Source organism: Microplitis mediator, chromosome 2 (genome assembly GCF_029852145.1).
Source record: "Microplitis mediator isolate UGA2020A chromosome 2, iyMicMedi2.1, whole genome shotgun sequence".
In the NCBI taxonomy this organism is placed as follows: domain Eukaryota; kingdom Metazoa; phylum Arthropoda; class Insecta; order Hymenoptera; family Braconidae; genus Microplitis; species Microplitis mediator.
Window position 1 is genome coordinate 12,781,871 of NC_079970.1, and position 24,848 is coordinate 12,806,718.

Here is a 24,848-nt window from a genome sequence, read left to right on the forward strand (position 1 = left end):
GGTCATTAAACAATTAATTAGTTCCAGAAAATAAACAAATTTTCATGCACAATTTAATAATTATTAAATATCGCGTAGATATTAATAACACTCGCGAAACATTTTATTTATTGTCGGTAGCAACATTCCTTTTTTAATTCGTAAATTTACACTTTTTCACAGAAAATATTTGAATAATAAATTTAAATATTTAATTCGTAATCGATTTTATTAATCTTTAAAATTAATTAGATAATCGAACTAAATTGAATAGTGAGATTTTAATCATCACTGTAATCAATTCATCGACGTCTTCCGACGGTAAACAGTCTTTTTGGATATCACAACCACGATTGAAATCTTCAAATTTTACCTTTTTGTTGGTCTAGTAATTCCGTATAAGCGTTAGATTCACATAAAAAAATAAATTTTATAAACAATAAATCACTTAATTATTTTTTTATATGAGCACTGTATGTACACGTAAAATGTTTTAATGATCACTCAAGTAAAATCTATAACTGGTAAAAATTGATTTTTACAGTGTTTGATTTAAAAAAATGAATTCACGTGCGTAGCACATATCTTGAACAACACATAGTTTAATATTCTGATGAATGAAATTATTTCAAACAAAATTCAAGTCACTAAAAAAAATTCACTGATTAACTTTTTTTTTACAAGTTCACAAGTTCCGATGCAAATTATTTCACTTATTAATTTCTATTATAAAATCTAAATGAGTAAACTCAATGTCATTGTCAATTATGTCACAGAATTATCCTTTTTAATAATTATAAATAATCTAAGACCATCCTGGTCACAGCACCGCTGTTACGTTTTGAATAATTCCCAATATTAATTTTTAATTATTTGTATTGTCTATAAACAATGGTCACTGATCCTGGTCACAGCACCACTGTTACGTTTTGAGAACTACCGCAAACTAATTAAAAATAAAAATAAATTTTAATTATTAAATATTATTCAGGTTTGGCCTCATTGGAGTATCGATAGACCCCCGGTGGGCCCTGGTCGTCGATTATTTTATCGTAATTATTTATTTTGGATAGTGAATGGATGGGTCATAGTGTAGGTGAAAATATTGGGGTGCCAATTGGCACCCCAAAATAAGGTTGAATTAATTTCGAATTAATTACGTTTATTAACTATATAGAGAGCAGAGGATCGAGCTCTATGAGCTCTCTCGAAGGACTGACTGTTTAGTCATTATAAAAATATAATAAAGTCAACAGAGTTGACAAAATGTTGACGCTGCATCTCAGGTTCTCTGTGAGAAAATCGTCGTGGCCCGGGTCTCATGCATCGTCATCTGTTTTGACTGCCCGCGAGCCACGGCGACTCTCTTATCGTAACTGATTTCCGTTACATCGAATTAAATTAATTTATGAAAAATAATTAATTTAATTTAATCAATAAAATATTACGGGAACGTAACATAAAACACTTTTGAAATTTTTTTTTTACTAATTTTAAGTCGTTTTCGCTCCTGAAAAAACTTTTTTAAATTTATATGCCGCTGCCCGAGCGATAGGTTTAAATTATACATTTTTCAGTAAAACCCTCCCTATCCAAAAATTCCCATAGAATCCACTCAACTGCGACAAAAACCGCATAGAAACCAATACAATCTATGGAATTCTATGCGGTTTTTGTCGCAGTTGAGTGGATTCTATGGGAATTTTTGGATAGGGCTACCACACTCAAATGAAATATAACTATAAAATAAAGTTCTCAAATTCTAAATTATTTATTCCCCCCCCCCCCCCATTACCCTCCTCCTCCAGAAAATCAGACCCCTGAGCTATCTCCCCCCCACTCTTTTTTCCTACTGCGTGTGTAAGTTTTAATAGCAAATATAAATCAGTATAATTTGTGACTACACAACAATCACTTCAGAGTCATGGCATCCCAAGACTTTGTATACCAAGCTCAAATAATTTCATTAAATAAATCGAACACAAAGCAGTTACGTTGCGGCTTTAAATATTTCGACAACGACTTTAAACCTGTCGTGCAAATCATCAGTGTACAACCAAAATGTGAAATACAATTAAATCTAAGTGAGTGGCAAAAATTAAGTAGCTCCATGGAAACCATAAATAATTATTTTAACGATGAAGAAAACCCTACTTTTTATCGCAAGTTCTGTCAAATCGAATACGGGGACTTTGAAATTCAGTTTTCTGAATTCAAAAATGAACGCTGCGCTACACTATAACTCCAGAATAATCAAATTTTTTTCCTTGCGGCGACTGCTAACTTTCTCAAATTATGCAGCACGAGAGTCAATCACTGGTTAAACCATCTACAAGGATTACCTTTAAAATATTATGTCGATCCTACTATCCATAATGTATCAAAATATATTCTAAAAACTCTGATACTGAATACAAGAGAGGTTTCAAACACCTCCACAGTTATAAATTACCTAGAAAATCATTTCGATGAAATGTTTAAATTCAACGAAAGATTTACTTCGATAGAAGCAAATATTTCGATCATGGATTTTCATTCTTTTGGGAACTAATTTATTTCCATGACGATTTGGTTCAACTCATCATCAAAGAAATCGATTTACAATAAACACATCGCTCAAGCCTGAACTACTACCACACCAACTACTCCATGGGTGATGAAGTCACCATCGTATAGAATTTTATTATAAGCTTGTACTATTAAAATACATATACCTAAAATAAAATCTATGTTTTTATAAGTATGAATGTGCGTGTGAAGAAAATGATAAATAAAAAAGAATAAATAAAAACCTGTTCTTATTCAAATTTACCCTCATACACCAGTTTTCCATCTGAGCATTCCATTAAACCCAACAATCATCTCACCTGCATTCAATTAAAATTATCTAAGACGCATCTCGTCAAAAGATTTTTTTACCAACGATCTATTGTACCCTGATTTCCTGACTCTCGCCTAAATACTGCACACCTGCATTCAATTGAAATTTTCTATACTCATCTCATTAATTCTGACACCTACATTCCATTACACATAAGCATCCACCCCCATCTCGTCAAATATTTTTATACCAGCGGTCCATTGAACCCTGATTTCCCAGCATCTCACCTGAATCCTGCACATCTGCAGTCAATTACAATTTTCTATACCCATATCATCAATTTTGACACCTACAATCCATTACACCCAATCTTCCACGCCCATCTCCTCAAATATTTTGACAAGTCATTTGGGCCCCCCTCCCTCCGACGTCACGGCGCCCCTTCCCCCCTCACCCTTCCCCCTCGGGAAAACCCCCTAGGACCAGCGCCAGGGGCCGCAGAGAGGGGGTAAGTCCTGTCTCGCCAGTTATGCCCTACTCTACTCTTGTTTGAATTTTCTACATAAAAATTTATCAAACAATGAAAAAAAATGTTAATAAATACGACGAATACAAATTCTTCTTTCATTTAATAATTAGTTTATTATTTGGTTTGAATAATAAATATAAAAATAATTTTTTCAGAACTTTAAAGAGGGGACGCCATCGTTAAAAAAAATTAAAACCATTTATCAGCTCAATTAATGCATCTATTAAAAAAGTTTAGGCTATACATTTTTATTTTAATGCATATTCAGATAGTTTGTAGCTATCAGAAATAATATTTTGTATTTAAAACAATGACAAAAATTTTTTAATCAATGTAAAAAATTTAAATAGTTAAGAATAATTAATTATTTATTAATTTTATTAAATATTTTTAAAAACAACTGTTCGTTTTACAGCTCGATGATCAGAGCATTTTTTAATTATTTTTTCGTTGGCACTATGAATTTTTCCAAAAACGATTCAATTTTTTTGAAAAGATTCTCAAAATCATCGCTAGGTGGCGTCTTGCAAAAAGACAAATGATAAACAATAGATAGTTACCGAGCTTGTGGTTTCTGCGGTTTAAAAAACATTTTATTTAATAAATAGTATTATTTAAATGTCAAAAAAAATTATGTCTTCGAAGACAGTCAATGAAAAATGTTCCATTTGCTCAAAGTTTTTGAAAAAAGTTCCTGGTACTTATAAGCGTTTATGTACAAGTGAAGACATTGATGAATATTCGCTTGTTTTTGATTATGATTATTTTATTGGTGAAGGTATCTGTGGAAAATGTCGATTGGAGATATATAAAAAAATCTGGGCGTCGGTTGGCCCTGCAGGCCAGCCCAAAAACGATGAATTTAAAGCTACGGGGCACTAAGAAAGAAAAATCGCAGCGGTTTGAAATTTTCAGGGTTTTTTCAGGACACTTTGAGGTTGAAAAAAAGACAAAGATATCCTTTGTTCATTCGTTATATCCAAAGTTATAGCAAGATTTCCGAATATCCTCAAATTTGTGAATTTTGACCTGTTTTTTACTAAACAATATCGCTTAAAAAAATTTTTTCTATCAAATGCCACTAATTTTGCCTTATAGAGAATGTTTTTCAGTTTTCAAAACCCTGCTTCCATTCTCTGTACGACCAATAAATCCGGAGTTATTGATTATCAAAGCCAAAATGGAATTTTTTGCTTTGATCAATGATAACTCGGCGCCAAATCATCGTAGAGACTTTTTCAGGCCTCCAAATTAAAGGGCATAAAACTTCCTAGAAAAGTCATACGGTCGGATTATTCAAAAAAATTTATTGACGCCCATAGAGGTATTGAAAGACCAGCAAAAATTTTGAAAATTTTTTTTTCGTTGGTTAAAAACCGTTTTTTACCATTTCTTTCTCGAACAATATCTCTCGAACAGATTAACCGATTGAGATGGTTGGGGTCGCATTCGACGCGGCTTATAAATTTCTAGAGCTGATTAGATTTTGAAGTCGATCGTTCAAGTCGTTTCTGAGAAATCACTAAAAAACTAAAAAAAAAATTTTTTAACTTCCCGCTGAGAAAATCAACGATTTTCAAAAAATTCGGGAAGTTATTGGTTTCACCCCGATTTTCAAAAACCAGGCTTTGATCTTATGTCGACATTTGAAGGTGCTAGGATGCTATTCTGACATTTTCAGAGCGATGTCTGTATGTATGTATGTGTGTGTGTGTGTGTGTGTGTGTGTATGTGTGGATGTTTACCTCTCATATCTTTTTGATGAATAAACCGATTTAGATGGTTCTTGCGGCATTCGAAAGGTATCTTCTGAACTTAGATTTTCAAAAAAAATTTAGACCATTTAGTCAAATAAACTCTAAGATATTTAAGAAATACGAAAAAAAAAAAAAATTTTTTTTTCGTTTTTTTTTGATATTGTGAAAATTGTTGGATCGATCAATTCCAAAATCTAATCAGCTCTAGAACTCAATAAAAGCTTTCGATTGCCACCAAGAACGTCTCAATCAAATAATCCGTTCGAGAGATATCGTCGACGAAAGAATGAAAAAAAAACGTTTTTTTTCGTTTTTCGTGAATATTTCGGAAACTATCGAATTGATCAATTCAAAAATCTAATCAGCTCTAGAACTCGATAGAAGCTTTTGATTGCCACCTCAACCGTCTCAATCGGTTAATTCGTTCGCGGGATATCGTGGGGATAGAATTGGTAAAAAACCTGTTTATTTGAAAACAATGGAATACAAACGTATTTTCGAGCTCGAAGAGTTCGGAAATGTATTCACAACAATGTTTACGAGCTCAAGGAGCTCGAAAACAGCGGCAAGTTTTAGGGCTGGCCCGCAGGGTCAACCGATAGACAGATTTTTTTTTCATAATTTACCCATATTTTCGAGTCTACATGCGCAAATGATCTGAAATTTTTAGAAAAGTTGATGGCCAACAAGCTCTTTCGATTGCCGCCTTAACCATCCAAATCGATTCATTAGTTGAAAAGTTACAAAGAGTTTACACACACACACACACACACCCATACATACATACATACTAGACTGGGCCAAGAAAATCGACTATTTTTTTTTTTAACGATACTGTGAAAATATTATTTGGGATGACAAAAAAAAATTATTGTGCAAATTCGAGCCCTTAATATTGAAATTAAGAGGTGTATCATCGCAATGTTCGATTTTTTTTTAATGACCGGGTTTTTGTCTGATAACTCTCAAACCATCGAAATTTGATGCTCTACAAAAAAAATTAGATTGAAATTTTTCGTCAGTTGAACCGTTTTCCTATAATCATGCTTTGAATATTGGTATGATTTTAAGATTTGATTGTTCAACTTTGGAATTTTTTAATATATGTAAAAATAAGTTTCCGGAAAAAGCCAATCTATATTCTTGAAGAAAATTAGATGCTCTACAAAAAGGTCTCTTAACAATCTTCGCTAAATTCACTTCTTCAAAAGTTATTCAGGATTAAAGTTAAGTAAAACGACTTTAATAATCTTTAATAACTTTTGAAGGAGTGAATTTAGCGAAAATTGTTAAGAGACCTTTTTTGTAGAGCATTCAATTTCCTTCAAGAATATAAATTGGCTTTTTTCGGAAACTTATTTTTACATATATTAAAAAATTCCAAAGTTGAACAATCAAATTTTAAAGTCATACCAATATTCAAAGCATGATTATAAGGAATCGGTTCAACTGACGAAAAATTTCAATCTGATTTTTTTTGTAGAGCATTAAATTTCCTTCAAAAAATGTACCCAAGTCGATTTCGATTATCTCGATGGTTTGAGAGTTATGAGACAAAAACCCGGTCATTAAAAAAAAACAAAAATTGCGATGATACACCTCTTAATTTCAATATTAAGGGCTCAATTTTTCACAATAATTTTTTTTTTGTCATTCCAAATAATATTTTCACAGTATCGTTAAAAAAAAAATAGTCGATTTTTTTGGCCCAGTCTAATACATAAACTCTGACACCATTCTGAAAATAGTCAGAATAGCTTCCTAGGACCTCAAAACGTCGACATCTGATGAAAACTCGATTTTCGAAAATCGGGGTGAAAACAATAACTTCCTGAATTTTCGAAAATTTACAATTTTCTCAGCGGGAAGTTAAAAAAAAAATTGATCCTGAAACGAGATGACATTATTCTGAAGATGAATCAGAAAGTATTGTCAGTGAATTGTTAGAAAAAACGGAGTCCAGCTTATCTCAAATGACATTGTATCAATCAAGTTCTGGGGATCCATCCTTCGAAGTGAACATCACATGTACCGACAACAATACAGAGTACATTGAAGTGTTCATCAGAAGAACTGTTTCAACGCATAAATATTGCTGTGTTTGTTACATTGGTGATAAGAATTTGACAGTGACTCCTCAAAGTGCTAGAATGCAGTCCTTCATTAAACGACGAGCTTACATTCCAAATAGAAATCGATGCTGTCTGAATCATTTAATCAATAAACGTTTTTATGATGAAGATCTTCATCTTATAAAAGTTTATTCTAATTGGACTAAAATTATATCTTCCGAATTAACCAACATGATGGAAAACTTAGCTGTTAAATGTGATCCCACATTACTGGACAAAATGGACAATTGTCGTATCTCAGATGAGAAACTTCATGTTTTGACCGGCTTTAAATGGGGAAACTTGATTGAACTGCGGAATCTGTTGTCATCAATGAGAATTACTGATGCTCGGAGCATAACTCACGAACTCATTGTATTTTTAGTCAAGCTTCGCACAGGCAACTCAAATAAATTGATATTTACGATTTTACAGATAGAAGAAGAGCAATCAGTATCAAAGTATTGTGAGCAGATAATACAATCTTTTGAAAAAGACGTATTACCTTTTTATTTTGGTTCAAGTACAATGTTCAGAGGTGATTTTATTTAAAATCATACGTCTGTGGTTGCCAAAAAACTTCATGATAATCTTGATGTCAAACTCATTCTTATTTGTGATGGGACTTATCCTCGTCATGAGAAAAGTTCAAACAACGAGTACCAAAGGAAGTCGTATTCTGGAAAAAAAGTATCGTTGTGTAAGCCATTTACGATTTGTACCACGGATGGATACATATTTGACATGCTAGGACCGTATTATGCCAACTAAAACGATGCTACTATCATGAGAGATATTATAGATAATCCTGATGGCATATGCAATTTATTGAAACCTGGTGATGTGTTTGTTGTTGACCGTGGAATCCGTGATGTGAAAGAATATTTAGAAAGTAAAGGTTATGAAGTATTAATGCCAGCACTTAAGGGAAAACGAAATCAGTGAACAACAGCTGAGACCAATGCTTCAAGATATGTAACTAAAATTCGTTGGCCAGTGGAGGCAACACACGGAATGCTAAAACAAAAAATCATCTGCTAGATCAAAAAATTGACAATAAAATGCTTCCCAAAATCGGAAGTTTTTACAGAATCGCCTCGTTTCTCCATAATAAGTACAGTAAACGCCATACTTCTGATATAGAGTTTCCGGATGAGATCGTAGAAAGAATGAAATCTCAAAATGATATTGAATACATGTTAGCTGATGAAGTGGTAGCACGTAATATTACCATAGTAGTTACTAGGGTATTCTCCCCGCCGCTATTGTTCTCAAACAATAGTGTCTGGGGCCCACGTCCCCCTCGGGTGGAGGGGGACTGGGCCAGACGCTATCGATCGGAAAAGCGTGCGTGGGAGAATACCCCAGTGACTTTTATGTTAATTTTGTTAGTTGTTAGTTTTTTAGTAGTTTTTTTATATTTTAATTTTTACATTTTTATTATTTTGTAGAACTTTCAAAATTGACGTTGCTATTTTAATATTTTTTTGTAGTTTATATCATAAATTTTTATATGTTACTGAATTATCGGAGTCAAAATGATAATTTTGATAGGATGATGTTTGGGCGTTGGTTGAAGTACTGAGGTTGTTCATTGAAACATACACTGGTGTCGATGGTCGTTTAGGTTGCAGATATCCGTTGGATGAGTCATTATTGGTACTATGAACGTTAGAAAGTGGCAGCAGATAACTTGTATTTGGTACACATCTTTCTTTGATGAATTTTTTAACACGAATCGTGATGTTGAATGCACAATCAAAATTTCGATGAGGATTTGTATAACGTTTAAGAGTATGAAGAAAACACATCCCACTTTTAGGTGGGAGTAGGTCTGATGAAGTACCGCCAATATCTGATTCGATATTAATAATTTCCCGATTAAGTAAACTTGTGAGAAAGTTAGTAGAGTAAAAACCCACAGTATAAATTTTATTTGATAGTTTCACTAGTTGTCTGATATTATTGTACACACACTCTCTTTCTGTATCACCATCAAACCACTCGATTCCATGTTGCGTCAATGTAAGATTATTATTTGCTGATCGCCAAGTTTTAGTTAGATCTTCGTAATTTTCTGATGGTTCAATAATCCAATGAGCAATAAATGAGGCTTCTCGAATAGACACAGCACAAATTTCTTTAGGTATAAATGTACCTTTGTTACCCCAAAAACCTTGTATTGTAATGACGATATCCATGACTCACAAGTTATAAAAGATGGCAGCGGATAGTTAACAATGAAATGACATAATAGACCTGCGAATGGCGTCTACTGCAGCAATGGCGACTGCGGCGACAAAAAAATTAACTATCGAAGCAATGTAAACTGATATTTGAATAATAATAATATATTGAAAAATTATTATTATTAAACAAGTAGTTCACATGAAAATGTAGAAATACTGAATAAAAAAACTTGTTTCAATAGATACTATTGTATATAAAAACTTTTTCACAGTTAAAAATTTAATTTGAAATAAAATAGAAATATTTAAACTTTGATGTTGAACATATTGATCGTGGTGGTACCAACTATGATAACTTGAAGTTTTGTAAATTTTTTTTTTTTTTATTCGAATGTTGTAAAAGTTGGAGTTCTCACTTCAAACTGTTGACTTGTGTAGGAATTTTCACTATTTGATTCTGATCCCCAGCGAAATTTCGAAGTAGGTATAATTGCCAAAGCTTCCCGTGATAATTCAAAAACGTAAAAAGTAAGAAGCTCACCAAAGAAATCATAAAATTTCAGAGTACTGACATTTTGAGTATCTAGTTTTGTGACACTTGTGGTATATAAAGGCTTGAAATTATCCGTCATATAACAGGCTATTGTTTTAGGCTCCGGCAGCCTATCCATGTCGTGTTTCATTATATTTTTCCAGGTGCCCTCAGCAACAGCGTCCACAACAGCACTTTTATATTTATCAGTTGGTACTTTATTCAAACTGTCTATTTTTAGAGAAACCCAACTGCTTATATGTTTTAACTGTCTAATAGTAATAAACATCATAGAAATTTTAGCGTTATTATTTTTACTAGATATTAGAACTGATTGAGTGTCATAACTCGTGGTAAATGAAACTGTACTATTTTCACTAATTTTTAGAGGTTCAAGTTTTGGACGTTGAGAAGGCGCGATTAAACTGTTAGTATGATAAAAATAATTTAAAATAATGTCTATACTATCACACAATGTTTTCCATTCACCGATACTCAACGTGATAACTGACCGTGGAGAGGTAGCAACTAGTTGTACAATTAGATGAAATTCTTTTGTCTGTGGTTGCCACTCGTAGCCAACGCCCAAAGTCTTGGTATAAGACTTTTCAACGGGTAAGATACTGAGAGCACAAGTTCTTTATTTAAAGTAGCCATGTTGACGCTTCAGACGGTCGATTATTACTAATTCAAATGGGGCCCGATCAGTGACTTTTATTATTTGAAGTATATTTCTGTTACAAAATGGAAGGGATGAATTAATTTAAATAATAGTGGAGGGGTTAACGTTGTTTATAAAAATCAATAACAGGTAAGTAAGACGGAAAATCATTCTTCACTGTTAAAATAAAACATGGCGTCACACACGGTAGTAACAAAGGGCAAGTAGAAATTTTTTTTTCAATTATTCTTGAAAACAAAAAATGATACAAAAATTAATTTTCATGTGTTTTTATGTATAATTTTTAAGAAGAAGAAGAAGAAGCACAAAGGATTGATGCCGATTTGGTGCTATTGAAAAAGAAAAAACCATTTGATATGGATATAACCGTTAAGCTGAGTGGTAATTATACAGAGACAAAAGAAATTAAAAGTGAAAACGATAAAAATTACGATTTGGAAAAAATTGTCAATTATCTGGTTAGTGTGTTGAAGAAGACTTTCTTAGAAGTCGAAGTACCACCACCATCAAAACGTCGCCGTAGAAACGCATTTGTATTACAATGGAATAACTAATAATAGAAGAAGTATATAAGTGGCTGATCTAGTTTTTCTAAAATTTTCATTTTCTAGTATACAAATAATAGAGCGTGGTACCAGTATCGGTGCGTGCTTCAGATGTCTTTAAAAAAAATATTAAAAAAAGACGGAGTCGAAAGATTCGACACAGTGCAGTTTTTGGTGCATCGAAGTGAACATCATCCCGTAATACACTCTGTGAAATTACAGTACTCTACTAGTATTTCATATCTACCTAATCTTAATTCTAACGAAGATATACCATTTCCAAAAACCGAGAATAATTTAGTGGCGTTTATCCGGGGTGTTGATGATTACATTTCTCTTTATAGAGATAAGTACATAATTGAACGTGATATTGATCTTTTAGTAGACTTAAAACACTTTTCGCTAAGATATACTTCCCGAATTACAGAGACACTACCAAAACTCACAAGTTTAGTTTGGCAAACAATAATTAATCGTGGTTTATATAGTGAAAATAAATCAACAATAAATTTCTTGTTACGTTGCATGAAATTCGATAATAAGTCGTTGTTTTATCGCATCCCAACCACGCGTTTACCTGTGTATACGCTCGAACCATTAACTTTTAGTGAATTAAATTTGTGCAAGTGGCGCTCTGACGATATAATTATTGCAGTACGTGAATTTAAAGTTTATTGGATAGATGTACGCAACCAGAGTACCAATGCAACGTCTAACCAGGATACAGAAGGCGATCATCAGTGCTGAGAAGGATATAGCACTGTCTATCGAAGAATATTTCCATTGTAACTTTGAAGACGATTTAGTAAGGAGTAGTAGTAGTCAAGATGATATTACAATGGACATCGAGGACATCAACAAGGCGTACTCGGAGTATTTTGATGATAAAATGGAAATTCCTCAAGACGTCAAAACGCTCATATGTGAGCAATATGAGAAGCGTAAGTTTTTAAAAAGAGCTTTTTAATTATTTTAAAATTATTTTTGAATTTTAGATTAAATTATTATTACAATTTTTCAGTATTCATCGAACCTAGAAAGTCGACGAAAGCTGTTGCAGTAGTTAAACCGCAAAGGGTTCAAACGGTGCCTTTGGTAAAAATTGACCTAGGCCAACCACCAGATATCGACAACTGGTACGAGGACAACACGGAAAGCGTTGGAACCGAATATACGCTTATGACAGAAGACGAAGAGCTACCACTGATCAACAGCGATGATGATGACGGCGATGATGATGATGATGATGATGATGATAATAATTATCATGCAGATGATGGCCATAATTATGATAATAATGATGATGATGATTATATACAGTTATCAGGAGTAAGACCATTGAGCCCGAGATCTCGAGAAGCTTGGAGGAACGCATCGCCATCTAGCGCAAGGCAGTTTCTTCGGCTGAGAAGGAACGACTGGGTACCTGGGACATGGGACAGTACACCTGAACTTTCTCCTGAAGTAAGGATACCACCCTCAGGCGTAGTTAGGCGAGCCGAATCGCAAGGTGGGTCACCTGACTTGCGTACACCATCCTCACCTGATTTGTTTGCATCTCAGGAATTTACATTTGGAACACCGGTTTTACATCATAGTGAATGGGTTGAAACACCGGCTTCAAATCGTGATGAATGGATTGAAACACGTCGATCACCCAATTATACCAGGCGCTGTAAGTTTCATGAATTTATTATAAAAATCACTGATCTCTATACTAACTGGATAGCTGATACATATGGAAGAATTTCGAAAAAATAGGCCTTGCCTGGAGCGAAGCCAGCGCCGCCGAATAGTTGTCAGGGAACTAATATGAATATAAGAGCGCAGGCGTTAAATAAAAAAGGACAAACATAGGGAACGTTAAATTACGAGAATTTTACTTCGCAGTGTGGAAAGTTATATTACTAGAGTAATTATCGGCTAAAATAAATAAAAATAATTATTGAAAGAGTCGCAAATGTAATTAGCGTATTATATATTAGTAAATTATATAGTATATTATATAGTAGTAAATTATATAGTATATTATATAGTAGTAATAGAGTAATAAATTAAATAAATTCAGCTTATGTTGAAAAAATAATTATAACATATAAAGAGCAAACTTTTTAACACAATTTTTATTGCTCAATATCACGATGGTAATATATCCAGGCATACAAATTAATATAATAACAGCTATTTTCATGTACAAAAATTTTTTTTTTATTAAATACAAATAATTTCATATAAATTGCTAATAATTATTCAACTTCGGTTCCTACAGACAATATTTAAAAAAATTCAATACAGTTTTTTACATTGAAAATTTGAATAGATTACTTCTATAACTATAACCATCACTAGGTATAAAAATATTTTGTAGAATACCAATTTACAATTTAATCTTAGATAAAACCTGATTGTTATTTTATTTACAATTGAAGTTATTATAATACAACAGGATATTGAATAAATAAATAAGTTGGTCCACGGTGATGCTTTAGATGCTGTAGACTTGAAACGGCATTCTGTTACAGCGACATATAGCGTTCACAGGCCAGTATTTTGCTTCTTCCTTAAATCAAATTAATTTATAATTAATAGGACTATAAAATCACGGACAGTAAGCAAACTGGTCTCCTCCTATCCGCCACCCGGAGACGCGCCCGGTAGGCACTCAACCGCCGGGAAAAATATTGTAATCACAAAACAGATAAAAGTAATAGCATATCAGTCTTTATAAAATAGTTATAAAGAATGATATGCTATTTTCTTACATACATTCAGTAATTACAAGAAATGTAACTGAAACTATAACAAAAATAATAAAACTATTACATTAATATAATAAATTCATAATAATAATAATAATAATAACAATAATAACGATAACAAAAACAATAATAATAATAATAATAATAATAATAATAATAATAATAATAATAATAATAATAATAATAATAATTAACATAGTCACTTAATATTATGGAAGCAAATATTAACCAGAGTTAGTTTTGGTACAAACATATGAAACATGTTTACAAATTAAAATATAATTTTCAACATACATCCAAGTCAATTTCTATCGATTATAGTGAAATTTAAGAAAAAAAAAAATCAAAAACTACTGATGAGCCCAGACGATTTGCCGTGTTAAAAAATGCCGAACGTGAGTTCCCGTAATCGTAAGTGAAACGTTTTTTGTTAAGGAATACATACGAATTTCAATATAGTGGATTAAAATAGATTTTATCAATAAATATTTATGGTCTGTGCAGCTATCTAAAATGAAAGTATCGCGAAAATGTTGTTCAAGATCTGGGAAGAGATTTTTTTTTGAAAATAATAACTTCTTAAAAACCGAATTAGCCAGTATAGCTGGAAAATTTACTTCGACTGGTGGTTTTCCTGAGTTACTATTGCACGCTTTTCTAAAAAGTGATTCAGCATAAGTACAAATTGTAATCACACTGTCTGATGATAATATTAAGCCTCCGCGAGTTTTCTGAGCAACCAAAGCCAACCCTTTGCGAGAAAATGATTGATTAATTGAGGTAACCGAAGTAAGAGGTTGTCTGCAAGCTTCTAAACATTTACAACATTTAATAAGCCTGGATAGTTTTCGAACAATAAAACCCGCGATGTATCCTATAGCATTAATTGAAAATTCCGTTAAATCACTGGGCATAGCCCAAGAAAAATCTAAAAATTCCTTTAATTCTTCTACAATGGTATTAGATGAACGATCTAAGCAATATTTTTCTTGAACGCGAACATTGTCTAGTGAGTTATAAATATTTGGATCGTAACGATCGAGCGTGGCTATTTTGTTTTTTCGAGATGGAGTTATATTTAAAATTTTTGTATGATCCATCATCTTTACATTACCGGTAGCAACTTGGATATCATGTCGAACTAATAATCGTTTGTAAGCAGATATCAGCTGTGCCACGGTTGGATTTGGACACCAACCACTTCGAGCTCTTATAGCAGCGAACAATAGTTCTAGATGATCTTGGCTAAGCTTATAAGTAAGTAAATATTTTAATGGAGCATTGGCTGGTTTTACATAACGGTCAAATAATCTAATTACAGAAATGCAAGCAGTATAAAAACCTATGAATCCTGTTTTCCTTGGGGATAAATAAATTGGAACATTATTAACTGTTTTTAATTTACTTAAATAATTAATTTCATTAAGTACGCGATGACGCCAAATAGATTCATTACTTTTTCTTAATGGACTTTTATAACCACTACCCCAAGGACTTCTAACATTTAAAAAATCAAAAAGAAAATCTATGCAACGAATGAATTTTACAGTAGATTCACAACCTTCAAATTCTGGTAAACGCAAAACTGTCCAACAGAATTCTATCGCGTCTGCCACGCTCGAACTTAAAGTTTGAGCAGCTAAATAAACTTTCATTATCATTTTTTTATATTCAATATGGTGTGAACGAAGTTTGTTACCCAATCGCAACCCATCGTTTTCTTGTAAAGAAGCTAAAGCAACTATATATTTCCATTCAATTTTATTTCCATCAGCATCAATGAGTATTTTATACTCTGCTAATGCTGACCTGATATTTTTCAAATCATGGCAAGCATCCAATATTACGCAAACATCTGGTTGATTTTCAACCGGATGAGGGAAATATGGTTTAGCATCGTCATCCATACTCATATGAGCTCCTAACAATTTGACAGTATTTAAATGTGCAGGGGGGCCATCTAAAGTTAGGGAAGCGACTTCGATGTTAACATGGTGTAACCTGGTTAAAGCTTCTTTTATAAGATTTGCTTTGCTTGCTGCAGTTAAACTTTGAATTAAAAAAAAACCGATAGGTAATTTCCACGAACCGTCTAAAGGAACGATCAACAAAACTAGGACCTCAGTAGCGATCAAGTTTGAATTATCAGTAGTACCTCCACCAATATCAACATGACCGTATACCTTCCCATCCCGAGTACGTTGAACACCTTTTTTTATTCCCATTTCATCGATCATAAACGAACATACTAATTTTTTATTATTGTCTTTATACTCATCGCGTTTAAATTCTAAAGTTCTAAAACATTCTTCCGAAAATCCGGGTTCCGCGTCTACACTATTATACCACGAGCGAAGTTGACTAGGGTGAGGTAAGGCTAATTCAAAGCTATCACGTACATATTTATATGCAGCCGGGGAATAAAAATGTAATGTTAATGCAAAACAACGCAGCTCTGGTGGATATTTTTCTTTAGAAATTTTACCACGCAATGCATTATCTTGCATTCGTTTTAAAATTTCAGAAGGAATACTTCCAAAATGATCAAAAATCTTACTTTTCTCTATGTACTCACGATTACTCAAATCTTCAATAACTTCTTTCATGCTGGTGATTTTTCTTCTTCCCCGTTCTTCTTTTCTTCTTTTATTTTTCAGCTCTCTCAGCAATTCTTGATTTCTTTCTTGAACAACTTCTAGCTTGCGTTTCAGGTAGTCTGCCGATGTGTAATAGTTGTGGTCATTGCTGAACCCTAATATCTGCTGTTTCAACTGGACTGAAAAAAAAGTTACAATGTTATACAATCACTTACTGATGAATTGATAGAGATTATTTTTGTTTAAATAGTTAATGTTATTTTTATTTTTTGTAAAAACTAAATTGTTTTTTTTTACAATAAACTAAGCTTTATAACTTGTAAATACTCGAAAAAAAATACTCACTAATGATGGGTTGTAACTTTTCTTGATTTCCAGGCAATACTTGGGGAATAGTTACAGCATTACCATTTGATATCTCTTCTGCTTCCGTTGCTGCAAAAAGTAAAAATTTGTGAAAAAAAATAAAAAACAAAAAAAAAAACTATATAATTAATGATATTCTTTTTATAGAATATAATAATATATAAAATGATTAAATCTCATTTGGAACACTGAAAATCATTAGATTCTATACCTTTGCTTAATTCACTTAGCACTGGAGTTGAAGAAACATCATTTTCACCAAATATAGTTGGATTACTCCCTTTTCGTAGACGAGGTCGTTCATTCCGAAAATCTACGCAGTCTTCTGAAAAATGATCCGAACATAGTTTGGAAAACTTTGAAGGTGTCCAATTTTCCCGGCCCATATTCTTGATCCACTTGTCTGTATCTTCTTGATTCGTCGGAAATCTTGAAAATAAATTTAATAAATAAAATTATATTTTGACACAATCAAACATTTAAATAAAGATAAATATAATTAATACATTTATACTTACGAATAAAATGATAATCCTTTGTGCTTCTCTGAACGCTTTTTACAAAAGGCACAAGAAACCATTTTCACGACACAATATTTAATTAACACAAAATAAATAAATATATTGAATAACACTATTCACTAACACTAAAATTAATAGAATAAATATAAATATATATATATATATACATAAATATATATGTATATATATATATAAGAATACAAAAAAAAAAACTTAATAAATTAATTGAAAAATACTAATTTTAATAAATATTTTGAAAAATGCTAAAATAACTAAAATAAATAAATATATATTCGCAATTTAATTAAATGAAATCAGAATAATTATGTTGCTGTGCACGTGCTGATAGGAATTTTTACAGAAGACGTCTACTCTATGAGATTGCCGTAATGTGACTGTAATGCTTTTCTGACGACGTTAAAACTTACGGCTGGTCCCCGGTTGAAAATTATGGGCGCGCAAGCGCAGTTGGTTACGATTTAGTTCTCTGACAACTATTTGGAGCGCTACTGTAGGCACACATCGGTGACAATGGCGGACTATAGAATCAGCTATCCAGTTAGTATAGAGATCAGTGATAAAAATATATGTATAGTTCAAAAAACTAATCAATTTTTTTGTTTTTTTTTTTTTTGTTTACAGCTCGCCTTTCACGTCGTCGATTATTCATTTCGAGCGCTACGTCAGAAAGCGAGAACGCTGATGATGATGATGATGATGATGATCAAATGAATTATAAATTAAAAATTAAAAATAAATATTATGTAAAAATTTCTTGTAACCTTGCACAAGTATTTTTAAAAATTAAATTACAAAATAATTCAAATTTTTATAATTATTCTCTATAAATATTTTTGGAGAATGTAGTAATTTTATTGGCCTCCAATAATATAGGAACCTTCTTTTTACGCACAATTAGTATTATTAAAATTAAAACTTAAAAATACAACTAATATTAAAAAATATATTAAAGTGTATCAGACTAATATAATTAGAGAAATTAAAAAACTAGTATTAAAAAACTAATATTAAATTATAAAAGTTAATGACTTTAATTATATTAAAAAAGAAAAAAATTTGAAGAAATTAAAAACTAATATATAAAAATAATTAAAAATGGGATAGGTCGTAAAACTAGAAATGAAATTAAAAGTTTTTTTTTTTTTTTTATTTACTTTTACATCATAATAATGACATATTTTTAATTTTTTATTTTCTCTATTATTTATTTTTTTAAAAATCTACTCCGTATATAGTAGACATCCACTCCTTTTCTTCTTTCAATTCGTCTTCGTCGGCGGGTACTCTCAAGCGCCTTTCAGTCGACATTGCCCACAGCTTGAAGGACTGAAAAAAAAAAATCATCAATAAATTATCAACAATAAATCGTAAATGATAAAGCTGAAAAATTTACCTCTTCCTCCCACACTCATTGTCGACGCCAGTTCTCGGCAATATGGTGTAGCATCGCTACACCGAAGATGTCGAAGCCCTCCATGGCTTCACCTTCTTCGTCCTCCCACCGGTAATAAGTATTAAATAATCGATCGGTGTTCCGTCTGGATCGGATTTCCCAGTTCTGGAAAAAAACACAAATAAAATAAATAAATAAATAAAAGGAAATAAATAAATTTAAAAATAAAAGTATATAAAAGAATACTCACTGCTTCACGCAATGCCTCTCTCATAGCCGGTGTCATATTTCAACAATATATGAAAATGACGTATAATTTAGCTATTGTAATTTATGATTTTAGTTTAGTTAAAGATCCAAAAACTCATTTATTTTTTGATGTTAAAATATTTTTTCCGAACCATTCTTACTGTGATATTTTAAATATACTTTATCGTGAAAAACCGGTATCTAATAACTCTTTCAAAGATCATTATGATGTGCTTAAATTGCCATCCTCACTATTTTCACGGGCTTATTATTGTGAAAAATGTAACGAAAATTATAGCCAGGAAATTTATCATTCTCTTGGTGAAAATAAATGTAAATATAGATGTGATGCATGCTTTGATACAGATATATGTGATAAAACTAATCAACTAATTGTATGTAATGATTGTAATAGAAGATTTTATGGTGATGATTGTTTTAACAGCCACAAAAGTCAACCCTTAGCTGTAAACAAAATAGCTAAAAATTCTGTTTGTATGAAATACAAGTTTTGGAAATTATGTAATAAGCTTAAACTTGTCAATCAAATTCATAAATGTCTCACAGATACGAATAAATGTAAAAATTGTAATGAAATTATATCAACACATATGGCGCACCGATGCTACATTACACCACTTAGAAATAATCCAAACCAGAAGTCTAAAAAAATTTCCAAGCAAGTAGTTTTTATTTATTATGACTTTGAATGCCGTCAAGAAAATAAATTAAATAACAATGATAATACTACTATTCATGTTCCTAATTTGTGTGTAGTACAAAAAACGTGCGAGTATTGTAATGATATAAATTCACAATATAATGAGGCTGAAAAAATTGTATGTGATTTTTGTGGGGTACGTGAAATAATTTTCAATGATAGCGTGATCTCTGTACCTAGCACTTCAGCTAATTTGGTTGACTAACGTAAAGATCCTGTTGAAGATTTTATAAATTATGTTTTAGACACCGGTAAAAATGTAAGTTCTGTCATTTGTATAGCTCACAATGCAAAGACATACGATTCTCAATTTATACTATATTCTTTCATTCATAAAAGAAATTAAAATCCTGATCTACTTTTATGTGGATCCAAAATATTATTATTAAAATTTCAAAATATAAAATTTATTGATAGTTTAAATTACTTTTTTATGCCGTTATCTTCATTACCCAAGACATTTAATTTTTCGGGTGATATAAAAAAAGGCTATTTCCCACATTTTTTTAATAAAGAAATAAATTATAATTATGTCGGTAAATTACCAGATAAAAAATATTATGGATATAGCACCATGACAAACAAAACACAGTACGAATTTAATGAATGGTATAATCCTGTAGAAAAAAATAATTATATATTTAATTTTAACATTGAACTCGTGAAATATTGTCAAATAGATGTAACTATATTAAGGAGTGCATGTTCGTACTTTCGTCAATTGATGTTAAAATATTGGAATATTTGTCCTTTTACGGATTATATAACAATAGCGTCTGTTTGTATGGGAGCCTTCAAGAAAAATATTTTAAAGGACCGGGAAATTGGCCTTATACCTGCAAACGGATACCGTAGATGCGTAAATCAATCGAGAGTAGCTTTAGAATGGTTATTTTGGAAAGAAAAAGAATTGGATACAGTAATTATACACACCGGTAGACAATCAGAGTATCGAACATATTCTGGTGTTTACTTAGACGGTTACCGTAAAGATCCTACAAATAACTCGGAATATGCTTATCAATTTCATGGGTGCTACTGGCATGGCTGTCCCAACTGCTTTCCACACAATAGAGATAAATTTATTCATAAACTATCGAATGAAACATTAAATACAAGATACACTAACACACTTGATATTCGAAATAGAATAAAAAACGATGGTTATAGACTAGAAGAAATATGGGAATGCGAATTTTTAGCCTTAAAAAAATCAAACCCTGAAATTATGAAGTTTATAAAATCTTCAGAATTTTTGTCAAATAAGCCTTTAGATTCTCGTGATGCATTTTTTTGTGGTCATACAGGTAATACAGCGATTTATTATGAATGTAATGAAAATGAAAAAATAAATTATGTCGATGTGTGTTCGTTATATCCGTATATTTTAAAAACCGGTGTATACCCTGTGGGGCATCCTACAATATATTTTGGCGAAGAATGTAATCAGTTCATTCAAAATAATGATATAAATCATGTAGAAGGTCTGATAAAATGTTCTATTTTACCACCAGTCCGATTGTATCATCATGTATTACCTGTAAAATCTCATGGTAAACTTATGTTTCCACTGTGCCGCACGTGCTGTGACACTATGAATCAAGATGATTGTGAACATATAGACGAGGAACGCGAGTTAATAGGTACATGGGTTAGGTGTGAATTAAAAGAAGCATTGAAACACGGTTATAAAATTAATAAAATAGATGAAATATGGCATTATTAATGCACAAAATATGATCCTATAACTAATGAAGGGGGTATTTTTACAGAATAAATAAATCCTAGTTATAAGCAAAAAAGGCCATTCGGCAGCCGAAATGGAAAGTAGATTTTCCAATTAATCTATATAAAAAGTTACATACATACATATCTTGTGATACATGTTAGTGTATAGTCATGACATGAAATTAGGCTTGTTTTCTTACAGTGAGGGATAAAAAAGACAACGACTATTTTCGATAGCGAACTTCAGATTGCTGATTTGACAAAACATTATATAGGTAATGTATCGAACTAACCATCACGTAAACAAAGTATAGAAAATTTAATTAGTATGAGATTATAATTATAATTGCTATTACGATGGCAAGATCAGATATAATTATAGGACTACAGGTACGATTGAAACATCATAAATATTAAAAGAAATACTTTTAAAATATAAAATAGCTGTGAAATTTACAGGTTATTTTGTTCACAATTAAAGACATCTGACAAAATTGTATTATAATGGGAAATCCATAGGTTATGTGAAATGAACACCATATTTGCAACATTTGTTGATTCCATTAGAATTTTTAAGGCCATCAAATTATTGAAAGAAATGGTCAAAACATAAAGTTTAAGGTCAAATATTAAAGCTTACTAAACAAGCTTCATGATACTTTATACTGAAATTGTCTATCAGTTTTAGTTTTAATGTTATATGAACTTTAACAGTAAATAATAACTGATTTTTACGAAAAATCATAAAAAATTCCAAACAGCCATAATTTCAAATCTATTTTAACGATTCAGCCCATCTTTGAACTTGATCAAGGTAATCGCCTATAGAATAAGTGTGAAAAATTTTATTAAGATCTGATATGAACTGTGGGTGCTATCGTAATGACAAGACCAGTGATAATCATAGGGATTAGAGGTACATTTGATACATCATAAATAATAAAAGAAATACTTTTAAAAGATAAAATAGCAGTGAAATTTACAGGTTATTTTGTGCGAAATAAAATAAAGCTGACGAAACTGGATTATAATGGGACGAGCATAAGTTATTTGGAGTGAAAACCATATTTTCAACATTTTTTGATTCCATCAAAATTTTCAAGGTTATCAAATTATTGGAAGAAATGGTCAAAATATAAAGTTTAAGGTCATAAATTAAAGCTTATTAGTCAAGCTTTGAAATACTTTTTACAGGAAATCTCTATGAATTTTAGTTTGAAAGTTATATGGACTTTAAACGTGACTAAAAACTGATTTTTTCGAAAAATCGTTAAAATTTAAAACAGCCATAACCTCTAAACTAAATGACCGATTCAGCCCATTATTGAACTTAACCGTGGTAATTACACATAAAATAAGTGTAGAAAATTTCATTAAGATCGGATAAGAATTGTAGACGCAATCGTGTCCTCAATAGTCCGTTATATTACATAAATATATATATATATACATACATATATAAATTTTTTAACGAATGGTATTTTTGAACTCTACTCAACTAATTATGATAGTTTATGACGAAATCCCTTGAAAAATCGACCATGAGGACAAATACAATAGTTAGATTTTTAAAAAAATCTACCTAAAAACAGAAGCATCGGGCTATCCTTCAGAATGCGTTACTGAAGAACAAAAACAAAAATTTCTCGATGACTTTTACGCAGTAGAACGTATACGATTAGAGCCACAAAATATAGAAAATAACCCCGGTTTGAGAGCTTTAGCAAAAATAATGTTAAATTAATTGTGGGGTAAGTTTGGGCAACGTGAAAATATGAATCAATGTGAAATAGTACGAGAAAAAAGTAGATGTTCAGTCACGAGCTTAATCATTTTGAAAAGCTTCGTGTACTTTCGCTACGTACGGGAGCAGCCGAACTTGCTACTGACTTGAATCTCAGAATAGTGCCGGGTCACTCGCTATCTGGGCCCGACACCTGCAATTTCTTACTCATGACCGTGCCACGTTGGCATGAGAACCCGCTACCAGCTGGCCAATCAGAGAAATTGGCGGCTAACTATTTCCTGTTGGCGCGCTTTTAAGCCAATGGGAAAATTCGTTACTGCAGCCATGCTGCCACGTCACCACCGAGCAGCCACGAAGGAAGAAGACGACGTCTATTTCTAATCTACATCGAGCAGTACAAACTCAGCTATCCATCCAACCGCTTCGCTCAAAATATATCTCTAGTGTGATATAAGTCTGAACCGCTTCGCTAAATCTCTGTTTAAATATTCTCAATAATTAGCTAGTATATCAAGGCTACTAATTATTGAGTATATATTGAATTGTTGCTCGCGTCTTATTAATTATAAATTAATTGTCGCGTCATTAACCGCTACCGACCACGTGTCAGATTTATACGCGTATTCGTTTACAGTCGCATTCGCTATCGCGTATCTTGTAGTTGCATTCGCTATTTCTCTCATAGTTTTAGTGTACATATTGTTTAATAAAGATCTATTCTTTTATCTGTAATTTGTGTTAATTGTTAGTTATTGAATTAACCACACCTACACTAGAATCCCACAGAGCATTCGCTCATTTTACAGTAGATATGACGAATTAATGTTTAACTCACGAATAGAAGTTACATCGGTCTTTGATGTGTCTGAAACAATAATGATTATTAACTGGCGGTATCGAAATGACGATTTCGAGTCGTCACCTAACGTCAATGTTGTTATTGCTGCATATACAACAGCTCAAGCGCGTCTCAAGCTATTCAAATACCTCAGTATACTCGGTGAGCGTGTATTGTATTACGATACAGACTCGGTCATCTATAGAAGTACTTTAAATTCAAATGAATACGAGCCACCTACAGGTAATTTCTTAGGAAATTTGACAAATGAGTTAACTAGTTATCGTACAGGTAGTTTCATAAAATCTTTTGTGTCAGGAGGCCCTAAATTTTATGGATATCGTGTGAAAAACCCCCAAACTGGACAAATTTCTGAATGTTGTAAAATAAAAGGTATACGTTTGAATTCTAGTACAAATAATAAAATAAATTTTGATTCAATATGCCAACTTATACGAAAAGAAACAGATAATATAAAAATTAATACACGTTCTATAAGACGTACAAAAGACCACCAGGTAATTTCCCGTGATGAAATAAAAACTGTATCTGTAACTTCAACTAAACGGCGATGGTTTAGTGATAGTATATCATATCCTTATGGTTATAAGAGACAGCGAAATTCATAGTTGTAATATATAAATATATATATATATATATATATATATATATATATATATAAATTAATAAAAAGAAAAATAAATTAAATAAAAATGTATAGAATTATTTAAAGCTCGTGTTAAAATTGCTGTAGCATGAACAT

General features: G+C 31.7%; 1 protein-coding gene and 1 long non-coding RNA gene across 6 annotated transcripts in view; one reads left to right on the forward strand and one right to left on the reverse strand.

Annotated features, from left to right (window-relative positions):
• The window catches only part of LOC130664099 (collagen alpha-1(XVIII) chain-like), an 826,723-nt gene that overhangs the window by 149,388 nt on the left and 652,487 nt on the right, over nucleotides 1-24,848 (forward strand). The gene's annotated exons all lie outside the window — the stretch shown is intronic.
• Nucleotides 18,605-24,848, reverse strand: part of LOC130664107 (uncharacterized) — a 71,403-nt gene continuing 65,159 nt past the window's right edge. The window contains exons 2-3 of the long non-coding RNA XR_008989305.1: nucleotides 18,803-18,967; nucleotides 18,605-18,735 (exon numbers count right to left, since the gene is read on the reverse strand). This is a non-coding gene — a long non-coding RNA (uncharacterized LOC130664107). The remainder of the gene's footprint in view (nucleotides 18,736-18,802; nucleotides 18,968-24,848) is intronic.